This window comes from Cygnus olor, chromosome 6 (assembly GCF_009769625.2).
Source record: "Cygnus olor isolate bCygOlo1 chromosome 6, bCygOlo1.pri.v2, whole genome shotgun sequence".
Classification (NCBI taxonomy): Eukaryota; Metazoa; Chordata; class Aves; order Anseriformes; family Anatidae; genus Cygnus; species Cygnus olor.
The window spans coordinates 29,896,148-29,912,198 of NC_049174.1; the positions used below are offsets into that span (position 1 = coordinate 29,896,148).

Here is a 16,051-nt window from a genome sequence, read left to right on the forward strand (position 1 = left end):
GTGTTTGCTGTCTTAATCAGTAGTTGCCATGCCACATATTTGTGCCTGCTTCCTGCACCCTGTGCCAACTCTGCCTTGGTTTTTCTGCAGCAGGGTTTCAGCCTTCACTCAGCTACACCAGCTTTTGCCAGTACAACTTGTCATCAGCTTTAAGGTCAGTTCCTCTCTGACATCCCATTCACACGTCATCAGGCAGCCGTGGGCTCTGTGCTAAATCCAACCCTACAAAAGAGAGGGCTTAGCAGCGCTATAGAAATTAAAGAGGTGCCTTTGTCTGTGTTCGTCACCTCCCAGGTGACACTCTATTGAGACCAGCGGTTCCTGGTCTGAGGCTTGTGCCCATCGTGAGCACTACGTGGCAGGCAGATCTAGTCCAGGAGACAATCAACATGGAGCAGCAAGTCCACACTGGCAGCTGCTGTTGCAAAAGGCAACTTCTGTTGTTGGTGGTGGTTTGTTTTTTGTGTGTGTGTTGTTTTTTTTTCTTTTCTTTTCTTACAGAAGGCTGTGTCCATCCCATGACATTTCATCTACCAGTTCCTAATGGTCTTGGAAGCATTTTCAGACAGGTTCATCTGACTGCCAAAGACACCAAAGCAGTTTCCCCCATCAAGGTTCGACTCCATCCCAGCAAACATGATGTGCTGCCCATAGGTTTGTTGCCATTCCTAGTGACAAGGGACTGTGACCACCCCCAGGCCAATCTCTGACTTGAAACAGTCTAAGAGGAGGTGGTGATAGTGAATAAAGATAAGAACAAGTTTTGGTCACTGCCATCAGACTCTAGGATGTATTTTATTGGCTGAGGGGTTCTACGGTGATGTTTTCTTCCTGCTCATTCATTTGGGAAAATATCTAAATAGGCATTCAGATGAACACATAGCACTGAAGGATTTCAAGTACTTTGAGACAGCAAATAGATTTACTTACAGAACACTCTTCTTAGGGTAGAGGAACACTCATTTCACCATGCACATAGGAAACCCAGGACTGTCCACACTGAGATTTTGGATACAGATTAGGAGCTAAACTGAGATCCCTCAAGGCTTTGGTCTTCCATCACCCCAGGACCCACTATCCACGTTTTCCCTGGTTATCTGTGAGGTGCCCAACCCTTGCTGCCATACACACAGGTCTGGCAGGCTGTGAATTCCTAGCAGCATCACCTTGCAGGTCTGGCTGAAACAAGCACCAGGAGCCCATGGAGAGCCTGTGGGAGTAACAGAGCCACTGTTCCTTTTTCCTCCTCTTTCCTCCAGCCCCAGGTAACACTCGGGCTCCTGCAGGGGCCCTTCAGCTCAAGCCATGAAGATTCCTGTCTACTCTCCTGCGTGTTTGTGACATCTGTTACCAGGGTGGGAATAGTTCCCTCTGCACCAACAAATGTCTTTTGTTATAATATCATTGTGCTCCTTACAGCTTAATTAAACCTCAGATGTGACATCAGCCCTAGAGAGATGAGGCTTCGTTTCTCAGAGCTAAAGGATAGAGACTTTGGCTATGTGCCACTCTGAAAGCAGCATGTGCTCCTGGCCATGCTGTCAGTCTGCACAGATGACCTCCTGCCAGCTGGGGAGGGCTCACCAAGCTCTGTATTCAATGCTGTGCATGTTTTTGTCATGCAGGCCCATGCATCCAAGAAGGACCTCTCCAGCTGAGCTTGCAGGGTGGAAATCAGCAGTTCTGAGTTTCTGAGAGGCCCAGAGGTCACATCTAGTGATACTTTGTACCACAAGCAGTTTATGGGCTCTTGACCAAGTCACCTTAATCTCATCTGGAAGATAAGGAGCAAATACATTCCTCATTTCCAGGGTTTGTTTGGAAATGGCATATACCTGTAAAACTGGCTTTGAAAACTGCTGTAGTCTGAACAAAATATAGGGCCCCCAGAACATGAAGTAAATGTGCCCTGGTTAATCAATCCTCTCTTCCATTCTCCACAGAATGGGGTGGCCTTTTACTGCTGGCCTACAAACACCAGTCCTCCTTAATGCAAGGGGGCTGTTGCTTCTGTATGGAGTTGTCTGTCACTGCTGGGCTCTCCTGTGGGAGTGTGGCTGTAAACGTGCTGAAAAGCCAGGCTTGTACTCAGGAAGCACAGGAATGCCTGCAGAATAAATAACAATGTAAATTAGACAGGACTGGAGCTCACCAGCCTCAGCAGAGTTATCCCCTTGTCCAAACATCCAGCCAGCAGCTGATGAGCTTCCTTGGTGCTCAGCAGTGCTCCTGCCAAGCTGAAAAGATTAAGAAGGAAAACGTGCCCCAGCTGAACAAATAGCTCAAAGGTCTGCCTGAGCTCAGTAGATGACTGGGGCAGCACAGTAGGCATTAGTTTCTGTAGCCTGAGAGACAAATTCAACTGCCATCACACCCAGCAACCACTGACACAATACCCTGCAGGACCTGCAACACACCTGAAATTGTGCCCCCTGGAAATGGTCTTCACACAGCAGTCAAGAGTTCAATACTTCAATTGTGGGTCCAAAGACACAAGTTGGTTGGACCAGATGATCTTGGAGGTCTTTTCCAACCGTAATGATTCTATGAAATTCAGGTACCTTCCACTCTCAGTCATGCTGTCCTTTTAACCACAGAAAGAGGTACCTGGGAACCAAATGCCTCCTGCCCTCCTTCTCCTTGCCCAAGCACACAACTAATTTGCAAAATAGACATCATGTCTTCAGAAATGTTGACAGTCCTGCATGTTTCATCACTGCTGCTGAGCCCAGAGTCAAGTTTCTTCTTGGTTTATCTCCCCTATGATGGTTGATGGCTCAGCAGGGGACTGCAAATCTCTGGCTTCCAGCTAGTGAAGCACCACTCAAAACATCTAATTTACAGCCAAACAGTTATGCAAACACTGTAAATCCAGAAATGATCCACAGGGACTAGTGTAATCATACATTAGAATAACACAGCATTATGAAACACTCATGACAGGTTCAACCCCACCTGCTTTAAATCACCTTTAATGGCTTTGGCCCCATCTCAGTCCCCAACTGAAATTAAACCTGCTGTCACACTACTTTTTCTGACATGCCTGCTGCACCTGAACTCATCACCAGAGACTGACAGCAGGGAAGAGAGGGGCTAGAGACCCCAGTGAATGTTATCATCACATGGGGAACTTTTAATAGGTTTTCCATCATAGCCGTAAACTGAATGATCCACAAACTTTTATGATGATCACCCTATGGTGTCCCAAAGGATAGAAAATAAAACACATTTTTATTACGCCTCTTGAAAGATATAACCACTTATTTTTTCTCTGAAGGAACCCCACAGATGCAAGACTTAACAACTACTTTGCTTTCTGAATGTAAAATAGTTTTTTGGGTGGTCAAATTGAAAGTAACTCTCACAGCTTAGCACCAAGACACCCCAAAACAATGCAGACATGGTTTGTCACCGCCTAGACCCTCCAATGTCTGTTTTGGGGTATCCTGGAGTTAAGCTATGACTTTAAGAAAAGTTGGAGTGATCGTTCCTGTTATCCCTGAGAAAGGAATGAGAAATGTGTAGCTTTTTTCTTTCTGACAGCATTTGTCACATTTACCTGCTTTCCTCTGCAACTCTGCTTTCACCAGAAATTGCTTGCACCGCTATGCCACTTATGTGGCTATCTGCACCCACTCAGTGCAGATGGAGATTAAAATTAGATATAGCTATAATTCCTCTGAAAGCACTGTGTCTGGAGGGATAGTCAGGTTTTCTATTGAACAAGTAGATACCACTGATTTTTTGTTCAGTACCAACCCCTTGGGAATGGTACATGACAGGAAGCCAGTGAAAGTAGTATTAGGTCTCTAGGAAGCCTTTTTGTGCTGCCCTCAAAGGAGGGAGAGAAATCTGAAGTCTGGAGGGGAAAACTCCTAATACGAGACAGAAAGTGACTCGGCTGACCTTTTCAGGTGCAGGTTTGGGAAAGGAAACAAACAAAAGTCTAAGTTCTGTAAAGCATTTCATGAACCTGGATTCAGACTGTCATCTCTAAGATGTTTAAAACCTAGGTTCCCATGTTATGAGTATTATCCAACAGGGATCCCTATCTAGACTGTGGAGTGACATTAACATTTCAAAATTTGTTCTATTTTAGGTATGTATCCCTTAGGAAACACCCCTCTTTTGCTCGCTAATACATTTACGGAGTGTTTGTAGTGACTTTTCCTGATGTGAGCACCCAGAACAAGAGGAGGGTTAATTTGGACACTTAACCATGTCTTCCTATCCCCAGCCTTGAGGAGTTTCCATCAGAGTGTCTACAACCCATCTTAACAGTCTTGCCGAAATCAGTGGCCTAATGTGAGAAAAAAATAAAACATTATCCATAGACACGGGGGATTTACAGTTGCAGAATGCAGAAAGCAGGACAGTGGTTATGCAGTTGAATTATATAGCACCCAAGGACGGGAGCTGATTTAAAGTGACCTATAAATATCCAAGCATTTGTCACAGAGGGTGGCTTAAATGTGCCGTTTCTGACTCCTTCAACAAATCATACGAATAGGGAGGTCACACAAACAAAAGTAAACGAAAAAAAGTAAATGAAAAAGTGTTTTATCAATCAGATACTGTGAAAAGGCCTCTGACATGGCAGAAAGTTGAAACTACAAAGTTTGAAAATATTAACTTGGCAAAAAGAGAAAAAAAATGGTGCTTTTCTCCCACGGTGCAGTTCTGTTTCTTTGTCCTGGCATCAAGCCACAAACTGCATAAATCCTTGGAAGTGCCTCCTAGTACACATGTGGCTTCAGGATTGAGAATGGTGTCAGTGTATCTTAAATGACAAGTGTCTGTTTGCCTGCTCTAAATGGTACAGCAGAGAAGTGTCAGCTACAGGAATGGACTACGGGAGGGAATGACTCCGCAGCAGTAACCTGTGCTCAGCAGCTCCCTGTGTGAAGGTTGTTGAAGTGCGCGTGCCTTGCCTGTATCACTTCTCACAGATACCTGTCAAATTTGTCCTTACAAACTTTCAGCAATGGAGACACCCCAGCTTATCAGGCAGGCAGTTTAGAGCTTTGCTGTCTTTTCTATTTTCCCATTGCAAAGCTGATATTTTCCTTGCCTGGTTAAGCCTGCAGTTTCTCTTCTTGCTCTCTACAGACCCCAGGAGCCATTTATCATCTTCGTCTATATACATTCCTCTTTAAAACATGAAGACAGAGAGTGTGTTGAACACCATAATGTTTTCAGTCTTTCCTTTAGAGTTTTCCAGAACTTTGATCAGCTGCTTCTTTTTCCTCTGGATCTCACTAGAGGTTTTGTCCTCTTTTTGAAGTGTGATGTCTATAAAAATACATGGTACTTCAGCTAAGACTTTATTGATGGTGAGTCAGAAATTATTGTTTTAGACACCTTGCAAGGTGATGTTCCTCTTTATGTGTCCATTTTTCATAGCATTCTGAAGTCCTGTCTCCCATTTGGTTGGAATCCCCAAACTCGCACTGGGGAATACAAAACCTTTGCTTTGCTATTTATTCCCCATCTTATGTATTCCCTATCTGAGCCACTGCATATCCTTCGTAAGCAGAAAACTATGCCCGTCTTTGAGGAAAGAAATCATGTTTATTTCAGCCCACTGCTCCAACTGGGAAAAACCTCTGCAAATTCCTGTCCCAGTCTCTGATATTCTGTCCCAGTATCTCATTTCTGATAGAGTTTTCAGATCCTTAAGGTTCAGACTAAACTCACTTTTAACATTTAACCTTTTGACCATTGGAAGAGATGTTTGAATGTCATGCTCTATTCAACAGCTGTCTTCCAGTAGATTTAAAAAACATGGCACATTCCCATCACTAAACATGTCCTTGATTTCTGTGGGATTCATGTGATACTAAGTTTGTTCGTATCAGTCCCTTATCATTAAATAATAATTTAAAAGATTCTCTGTGTCTGTTATTGAACTGCACCGGACAATTTCTCTTCCTATTCTTAATAGCAAATTGATATTTAAAGACAATTCTCCTACTTCCAGTATCTTGTGTTCAGTTACTATGGTCTGTAGATCAGACATATTGATTCCTAATAAATGCCTTACAAAAGTTCCCCTGGATGCTTACAAAGCAGAAATAAAATTGCCAGGCAAAGGTATCTGGCAGGAATCACTGGTTCCTGACCTCATTACTCATGCATCTGCATACAGCTGCCTCTCAGCCCCACCAAAAGCAAACCCCAGAGGCCTGAGAGATGATTGTGTGTACTTCAATGTGCCAAATTCCCAGTAGAATAGCACCCCACACACACCACATCAGAGTGCTTTACCCGTGCTTTGAAGGAATTACTTCCTTAAAATGCCTCCGGTTTAAAGTGAAAGATGAGTTCAACCTTGTGGCCCTGTCCTGGCCCTCATTCTCTGCTGAGGCTGCCATTTTATAAACAAACTGATGTCTTCTAAAGACTATGAGGACTGCAAAAACTTCTCTGATTGCCCTCCACTTCATGTCCACATGCACTCACTCACCCACAGATCCAGGTTCTGCCACATTCCTTCTTAAGGTACTTCTAAACCAAGCTATTTGGGGTCCACTGACTCCCTGAGCCAAGATATTATTTTTTATTAAAGCCCAATGATAGATTTTACTCCTGGGAATTCATCTAGATATTTTTGAACCCCAATAAACTTTCCACAACCACAGTAATGTACAGCAAGATGTTCCATAGCTGAACTGCAAAATGGTGAGAAAGCATCTTATCCTCTTCCTTTGTCCTGCCACTTATTTAGTTTCTTCTGATGTCCTCTGGCTCTTGAATGGGACGAGACAGCAGAAAATCAGTCCCTATCCATCCTTTCAAAGGTATTCATAAATCTGCACCTCTTTTCCAAGGATCTCATTAGCTTCCTACAGATAAGCAAATTGCTCCCTTCCTACTTCTTGCATCACAACAATTTCTGTGATGAACGCATGTACTCCAGAAATGGACTGAGAGCCATCTGCCTCATTATGTGTCTTCAGATGGTCACTTCAGTCCATGTGTGCTGGATTTGAACTATCTCCTTTGATCAGTAACTGTTAAACACCTGTAGAAGAATGTCAGTGCCAAGCATCAGTTGTTACCCGTTCCGACCAGTTACCACGTCTCTCTCTCAGTAGGAAAACTACCTTCTCTTTTTCCATGGCAAAAGTGCAGTGATACATTTTAGCTTATTCTGAAGTGTTAAATTAAATTATTCTGCATTTGCCCAGGGATGAATTGACTCAGCATTTAGGTTAAGCATTTGCTGTAAGGTTTGCATCCAGACAATTACCTCAGCTTAGCTGATGCTAGTAACTTGTTAAGCCACAGTATCTTAATTACAAGTCTGAGACCTAAGGCTTTCATAAAGCAGACTGGAATTTTAAGATAACTTGGCTTCTATTTTGGAAGGTTGGAATAAATTCCAGGGCAAAACTATTCTAAAACAAACCCTGCATTACCGTCTCACATGTAGTCAGAGGGGTTTTGTATATAAAACAGGATTTGCAGTCATTTTTTCTCTAATCCAACTGTCCACCAAATACAGAAATAAGATGAAAAATTACTCTTGGCATAGCTAATTGCAATTAGAGACTTTTGAAAATTCAAGCACTCATTCCCCACTTTAAATACAATTCAGCAAAGTGTTTAAGCTCTGACTTGAATGAGATGACTTAAGTGATTACAGTTAACCATGTGCTGAAGCATTTTGCTGAACCAAGACCTAAGGGGGAGAAAAATGTCTTAAACTATGGCAATTCTTCAGCTGAAACAACACAGAAACCCTTGCTCTGGGTAACAAACTGTAGTTCTTAGGCATTTTTGATATCCAGAAACAAAAGCTTGCTTTATTGTGGCCTGTTCTGCAAACTATGTCTAGTCTGGCCCCTTGCAGGCTGCAAAATATCTTCTTGGAGCAAATGTGTCCCCTCAGGAGTTAAGAGATAGCATATTACCTTTGATGGCTCTACCAAAACTGGCAACAATTTAACCCAGATATTTTGCAGTTTGGTTTAACATGTTCCTAAAAGTGGGTGCACAGCAAGAAACCTGAAATTATTTTTTGTCCTTTGCTTAATAGGATCATTCCTAACAGCAGCATAGTCAGCATAACTTCATCACTTGCTCTAGACTGACATGGTGTGATTTAGAGTATCTATTGGCTCAGTACAACTCAGATTACATAGACACAAAAGTGACTCACATTATCACCAAGATACATTCCTGTACATTGCCACTGAACTTGTTAATATTTTGTACTTAAACACTGCACAAATATGTGGAATTAGCCTTTAATTTGTTCAAATCAGTCCTTGTGGCTCAGGCATGATGTTTTGGTGGGGTAACATCAGAGAATATGTTTGTTCTTCCCAACCATTTACCACACATAACATGTACATCCATGATTTTTATGACCTAACAAATTCTTCTCTCACTCATTTACCATGGTAAATGGCATTCATTTACCATGGTAAATGGGACTGTAATACCAAGGAAAGCAACTGGGAAGACTGCAGTACAAATTCAGACCTTGTAATATTCCAGCCATTCATGTTAGGCATCAGCTGTGGTTGAGATGTGGGCATTCGGTTTTCTTGTTGTTGTTGTTATGCTAGACGATTGCTGTTTGAGATAATTACTGAAGCATGGCCTTGAGGGGAATGCCTTTATTCTGGATCTTGGAGAACACCCTTGCTATTTTCTGTCCATTAGTTTAAGGGTAACACAGAGTCCTGCTTTTGAGAGAGAAATTGGTGAGGGGAATGTTTTCTTCTCAACCAAATCTTCTGTGCTTTTTGTGCTCTGTAGTAAGGGCAAGTCTGGCTTCCACAATCGTTCTAGTCCAGTGTCTTTCTACTACAATCTCTTCGTGGTCCTCTTATAAGCAATGAATTCATTTGGGGCAATAATCCATTTGAAGATAAAAATGAAACCCCAATAGCACATAAGGTGAGAGGCAAACCTCATGTAACCCGTGTCAAGCTCATTACTCTGTGTTGAGCTACCACATAACTAACAGCATACTATCTAATCTTAACTTAGGCATCAAGCGAAAGAAAACCCAGGCCATTCCTAGATAAACTGTTCCAGTGTTAAAAAATGTGCAATTTATTTCTGCCCTCAATTTGTCACTCAGCTTTCAGCGCTTGGATTATGTTCACTAGATCCGAGTCTTGTATTAATAAAAGACTAGCAAACGAAGACAGAATAAACTCCAAGAAATCCTCTAGCTCATCTCCCTGCCCTAAGGGAAGACCCACTCACTCTGCCGTGCTGATCCTAAGACCTTCTGCAGTGGTGACTGCACAATCTCCAAAGGCCTGTGAGCAATATCTCTCCTTGCTACATCAATCATAATCCTTCAGTGTGTTTTATGTGTTTCAGCTATTTTGGTGGTGTGGTGGCTCTTCATGGAGGAAGCCCTGCCTTGGATGGTGCAGTAGCACTGTGCTTTGTTGGGCATCTGTCTTGGGTGCCTAAAGTAGTGAGGTTCCTGCTTGATGGTTTTGGGGTGGTTGTTTGTTCACCTTCTCACAGAGATGCCTCTTCAAGAACCATACTTCTAATTGGCACCAGTAAACACCTACGTACAAAGTGTTTTGTAACCAGCAGCTCGTAACCCCCACTGCCAGCAAGTGGGTCTCTGGCTCCCATGGGGATTACAGTGTTTTTGCCCTGGGTATTGAACTCCAAAAACTGCTTCATTTTCACAGGAGCTGAAAATGCCTGGCACATCTAGCCCTTGCGCACGAGGTCTGGCAAATGCTGCAGATTATGAGGTTTCTCACTCTAAGGAAAACACTGCAATTAACAACACATTAATTAACAGAAGAAAAAGCAAGTTGTTTTTGGAAGTAAATGCCTGCTCACTCAGAAGCCTCTAGGAGACCCACCGAGCCCTTCTGTTAACAAAGTCACATTAGCCCCAGACTAATCAGCCCAGAGATGTAGAAATGAGCTACACTCTGTGCAGATCCAGATTTCAAGAATCCATTTTCTGGTGATGGATTTTTTTTTTCCCTAAGCCAAATTCTGCTGGCATGGAAAAGGAAACCCTGGGATGCCAGTAGAAGCAGCAGCTAAAAAGTAGCAGGCACTGCCTTGCTTTTTATAATTCTGCTGTCATAGGATAGAAGAAGCAAGGGTTCAGCATGTGCTTGGCTGAGAGATCTAAGCCTGCTTTTAGAAATCCATACTCGTCTCTTTTTGGACTGATAAAGCCTCTTTGAAGCACCAAAAAAAAAAAAAAAAGTGTTTACAGAACCTGGCTTGTCTAATTTGCCAGTGTTAGGAGAGGCAGGGCTCAGTCTGATGTCACTTTTCACATCCAGATAAGAGGAGCATGCCAGGTTAGCTTTCTAGTTCTCTGTGTTCCGTGGTATGGTAAGCTCTTAAGGAGGTTTCCTTTGGGAAAGAGATATATAATTACAAACGTAAACCATGGGATAATTGATTATAGTGAAGAGAATTTAACTATATGCTGAAAATAAAAAAGCAAAACCCAGAACTGCTGCTAACTGGTTAAGTTTAATCAGGGCTGTTTAGAAAGCTGTTTCAGGTGGTGTTTTAATGATTTAATGACCTTTGTGTAGGCTCATCAAAGCACAAGTCAGCAGCCATGGTCATGTTACACTTATGTACTGGTTGCACAAAGCCAGATAGCTGCTGTTCATTAGCCTCAGCATGGCTGTTGTCTTACAGGCCATGTTCTGGGTATTGCTGACTCTTTGAGTAGCTCTGGGGACTCAGCAAAGGAATAAATTATTGCTCATCATTGAGAACTGGGGAGGAATTTTCCGATGGAAGTGTTTGTTGTCGGAAAATGTGGGTTCATTGACAGTTGCACACGTGGCAAGAGTGGACTGACTTCAGTGACACCTTTTTTTTTTTTTTTTTTTTCTTTTGACAAGAACAGTTTTCAGGTCCAGCATGGAATTTTTAGTCAAAAACAGAGCAGAAAACAGCAACTCCAGAGTGCTCATTTCTCAAGTGATTAGCATGTGAACTTGGAGATGGAAAGCGTGGGTTTAAGTCCCTGTCATATCTGATTTGACTTTTCAATCCCTATGTCTCTAGCAGATCCCCTCACTCTGGAGGTGGTTATGTGAGGAGAAGAACATGATCTCTCTTGCTGGGGAGGGCTGTCTCCTTCTTTGTTTTGCTTTGTTTGTTTGTTAAGAATACAGCATTATTTCATGCAGCAAGAGAAAAGAAAACAAAGTTCTTGAAATCTCCAGTGATGCCAGGACATATTTTCTACCCAGCTACTTGCCATAAATAAAACTGACATTTTATCTTGGCCTGTACAGCTAAATGACTGCCATGATTTTTTTTTTTTTCTTAATAAAATAGAGGCCATGTTAGTACACACTCTCTACCAGAGAATTTGGGCTTGTTTCTGTTGGTGCAAAACAGAGATACTGAAATATCAATTTGGAAAGATACTCAAGGGTCTTTTCTTTTTCCTTGCCAAGCTTAATTTTCTATTTGGGTGAATTGTCTGCAGTCCAGATGGTATCTCTGAGGGGGAATGTAGGCAGGAAACTTTTTTTTCTCTTTTTCATCCAGAAATCACACCACAAATGAATTTGAAAAGGCTGCCATTTAGAAAAGACCTGTTTCAGGAGATCACAATTTGAATGTTGCAAAGGTGACAAACAGAGCTTTTTTTTCTTTTAATTTTTTTCATGCAGTTCTTTTAATTTTTCTAAGTCCTCGAGTGGACATTGAATGACTCACCAGAAAACTGCTTTTAGAACATTTTATTTTGGCTGAAACATTTCTCACTGTGCCCTTCAGCAATGGTTTTTATGCTGCAATTCTGTCAAAAAATTTGCATGAGGATCTACAAGAAAAAATGCATATGTCTCAATCTATAACTGCCTAGCTGTGCACATGTGTAGAGTACCTGGGGATAGGGTCTTTCCCTTTCCTGGCACAGATCTGAGTTTGATCCTATGCTTCCATTGCATTGCACTTTTTAGAGCATTTCTCTGCATTCTCAGACAGTGATTTTTAAGAGTAAATAACATCAACAATGAATAGCTCAGAATGTCAAGCTCTTGAACTCAGAATTGAGTTGCACAGGGAACAGTAGAGCTCAGTGTCTCAGGATGAAAATAACATGCTTGTATCTGACAGAACTTAGTTAAATTCCTGCCATGGACATTTTTAGTCTTTGTGATGGTTCTGGAGCTAAGATTGAGGTTTGCACATATATACAAACATACTCAATGGTATATTGCTTGTAGTAAGACCCTTTCATTTCCTCTGAGTCCTGGACTCAGTTCATGCAATGACTCATGAGCAAACAGCTTTGCAGAATGTATCCTTTGATTTGTAATGCTCCCTGCTGTGCCTCTGCAAAGTCTTTTATTTCTTTGCAAAGTTTGGACAGAACACTTTCGTAACTGTAATCTCCCAAAAGCTGAAATCAATGGGATCTGTATCCATTACACTAGGGATGAATTTGTCTTGCACTTTCAAACTTTGAGAATTGGAAGCTTTAAAACATTCAGATTTGAAGGCAAGAACACATACTATCACTTAGGAGCCCAAATCCCATTAGTTTTCAGTAGACATTAGGCACTAACAGCAGATTCTTAAGTAATGTTTTTCAGATATCTAGCAGCATCCAAGGTCCTTAAGGCTCCATTTTAAATCCAAGCTCCCTGTCTATGTCTGTGTGGCATCCAGTAGATGTACTTGAGTTCAGAGCAAGCCAAATGGCTTGAGATGGTGGCACCCAGTTTTAAGGGGTCGGACAGTTTTCACCACCTCAGAAATGCATTCACCTGGATGAAGAGACATTCAGCTCAGAAGTCAGACCTGGCCCTGCTCTTTGAACCACAGACAAGTGAAAGAGGCTGACAAACCTCATCATAACCCCATCACAACCCAGCCTCTCCAAACATAGCAGGGTGAAGGGAAATGGCATGCCTACCATGTCAGGTAGTAAAGCTTTATGTGCTTTCTATAACGTCCATCCATCTTTTCTCCCCATCTGCCATTTCAGTGGCATTTCTACATCTAACTCCCCCCAGCTGCCCTAGGCAAACCTGGTAGCTGCAAACAGCACTGTCAGCAACACATTTTCTTCCATCCCACCCAACAACATCTGAACACTTCATAAATTCTGAGGGATTTGGGCTTTACAATAGCTCTGCTGAGAGCAGGCTCATGCTACTTGCTTTTATGATAGATGAAGAGTTGAATGATGCAATTATTTAGAAAAGATTATCACAAAAGTCTCCACTTAAGTGGGGTTGATATAAATTATTATATATTTTCTTGGTAGTCTCTCTCCTTCTCCTTCTTGTCTCAATGTTGAGGGACAATTAAAATATTGACTGGACAGTGAGAGCTAAATGAAAAATTTTGTCACAGTCATCTTTTGTTCTCTCTTCTTACAGGACACTTTATCGTGTTGAGGACTTCAAAGGACGGCACCAGATAAGCAGTGGAGAAACACAGATTAGCTGAGACATCAACAATTGTTGGATGAGGTCAATTAAAAGCCAAATTAAACAAACGGAGCTTTCAACTGCGATCCAGACAGGAAGAAGCAGTTGAGTTGCAAGGGTTGGAGATTAAAAGAATTCCAAAGGGCTGATGCTGAACAGGAGCATGGGGGTGGGAAGAGCAGGGGGAGGCAGGGGGAAAAGTATCTTCCACCTATTGTCTTCAGACAGAACCAGAACTCATCTGGATCCGTCCTACCTGGAAGAGCTGGAAGGGAAGAGCCCAGGCCAAGCAAAGAACCACTTTGGTGCCTGCAAAAAAATGAAGGCAAAGCAGACTCCTGGAGGAAGGGACAGGGTGAGGGAGGGTGAGCGTGAGCTGACCTGCAGCTGGCAGAGCTGTGGCCCAGCAGTGAGAACAGGCAGGTTTTGTGCCAAGTCGATTCTGGGTCACGTAACCAGAGCTGAGCTGCTGAGTCACTCTGCAGAGCCTTCCAAAAGCACTTCGTACACCTCTGACTGCCGCAGTCAAACCCGTCTTGAAGCAGGGGTCAGGACAGGAGGGAACCTTGCTGTGAAAACAAGGTGCTGGCTGAATGTCCCATGGGTGGCCATGTAAAGGTTTCGATGCTGAGCCCACAGCAAGGACCTCTGAGTCAACGGCAGAGTACACCTGAAACTGGGATAAAAAGACTGGTTTTGTCTCTTAGGGGAGATTTTTCAGAAAGTCCTGACATTATGCTTTGCACATCCAATCCAGTAACTTGTATGAGAGATCAGACTCCAGCTGTAGAGAAATATTTACATAGTAGGACCTCTGAGGCAGTAATATACAGGGCATGGAGCAAAAAATATTCTGTTTTCAGGGTTGTTGGCTACTCTGCCCCTAGATCATATATGCATGATGAGGAATAAATTCAAGTGATATGACAGACAGGCATTTTCTTTCCCTTGTATACTGCAGCATTCCTTGGTTTTGGTCTAAGCTTGTCTTGTGTCTTCTAGGTCTTGTTCTGCTCTGGTTCTACTACATCAGAGCACTATTTGCTGTGCAATATAGTCCTTATACAGATATTTGAAAGTCATGAGTCATGTTTGCTGTTTTATGGATCACCAAAGCAGAGAGCATCTGTCTCCTCTCTCACTTAAAGCAAGCTTCTTAGATTTTAATTCAGCAAGTTGAGGTTTTCTTAATTCTCCTTTCTGTTCTACAAGGCCCTTTTTGAAGTGTGGACAACCAAAGCAAATGCTGTCCCAGTAGCAGTGATAGATGAGTGTGATTTATGAGCAGGTCAAACCCTCCCCCTGGGCTGCCTTGATGTTATTTTTTGTTAACATCTCCAGGGTTTGGTCCCTTGAGTATTAAAAATAAATAAATAAAAACCGATCATATTCAAATAACTGTTCCAAACACCTTCACAGAATCATTGCTTTCCTTGCTTTGGCCTCCCAAGTTTGCCCTAAACTTGTAGCTTTGATTTCTAAAGGGAAATAATATTGGTCATCTCAAAATTATTGTCTTCTAGCCTATGCTTCTATTTGGGCCATTTGGCTCAATCAAGAAGCTTCAAACAGTGGAGTATAATCCCAAAGAGATTATGATAATGGCAGATTAGAGGAGCTAGATGGCAGATTAATGATTTCTCACCCAGGGAAAAGCTACAGTATGATCTCAGCAATTATCTATTGTGCTTGGCCAGAAGGACCAGAGTTTGGAACCAGCCACGGGTATGCAACCACTTACTGAGATCTAGGAACAGGAGAGATGAGGAAGGGGTTGCAGGATGTGGGAACATGGCAAATATTCATAGAATATACAAAGAAGAGAGATTGTTGCATGGGAGGGAATGAAAGGGTGATACTGAGCGTAAATCCATAGGAAAAGTTTTTATGACTTTCTGTGACAAGGGGACAGTTTCAAAGAAATCTGGGTCCAATAAGAAGCAAAATTCCTTGTACTGCATATCTAATGCGATTGCAAAAATCAGAATTTGGAAGCACATTCAACCGTTTCCCTTCAATATCTCAGTTTATCTTTCTTTTCTTCTTAAGAATCACAGAACAAGCCTGATGTCAAACTCTTCCCTTCAGGCTGATTTCCATCACTCCCCAGAACTGTGTTCAAAGACACATATAACCCAGTAATTTACACAAACTATCATGAGCTGACATGCACCCCTGTCTGTGTACCAGTATCCTCCACGCCTCCAGAAGATGGATGGATTTAAATAGCAACTTTGAAGACAGCTGAAGCAAGTTAATTAGGGATTGACTAACGCAATAAAGCTATTTTTAGTAGTTAATTTATATCTGGTTACCTTGTTACGGGAAGCTTATGCAATGCTAGTAAATTCTTAACTAAGGAGATAGATTGAACACCGAAATTATTTCACTGCTAACTCTTCAAGAGTCAAATTGGAATAGCTTTAGGACTTCAAAAAGTAATGCATTTGATAGAAGAGATTTACTTTCCTTCTAGTGCTGGAGTTGCAAGGGGTTATTTTTCCCTTCAATATTTCCTCTGAAGCTATGCAGGCTACCGATAAACAAAATGGAAATCTGTGGAGAATCACCTGCCTCCAGGAGCAATGTATTGAAATAAACTTCCAGACCTCACAATCCCCACCAGT

The 16,051-nt window shown here is 42.2% G+C and overlaps 1 long non-coding RNA gene across 2 annotated transcripts in view; it reads left to right on the forward strand.

Moving 5' to 3' along the window:
- LOC121072344 overlaps window positions 1-776 on the forward strand; it is a 47,117-nt gene extending 46,341 nt beyond the window's left edge. For both annotated transcript variants that reach the window (XR_005821139.1, XR_005821140.1), the window contains one exon: window positions 502-776. This is a non-coding gene — a long non-coding RNA (uncharacterized LOC121072344). The remainder of the gene's footprint in view (window positions 1-501) is intronic.
- Window positions 777-16,051: the final 15,275 nt, after the last annotated feature.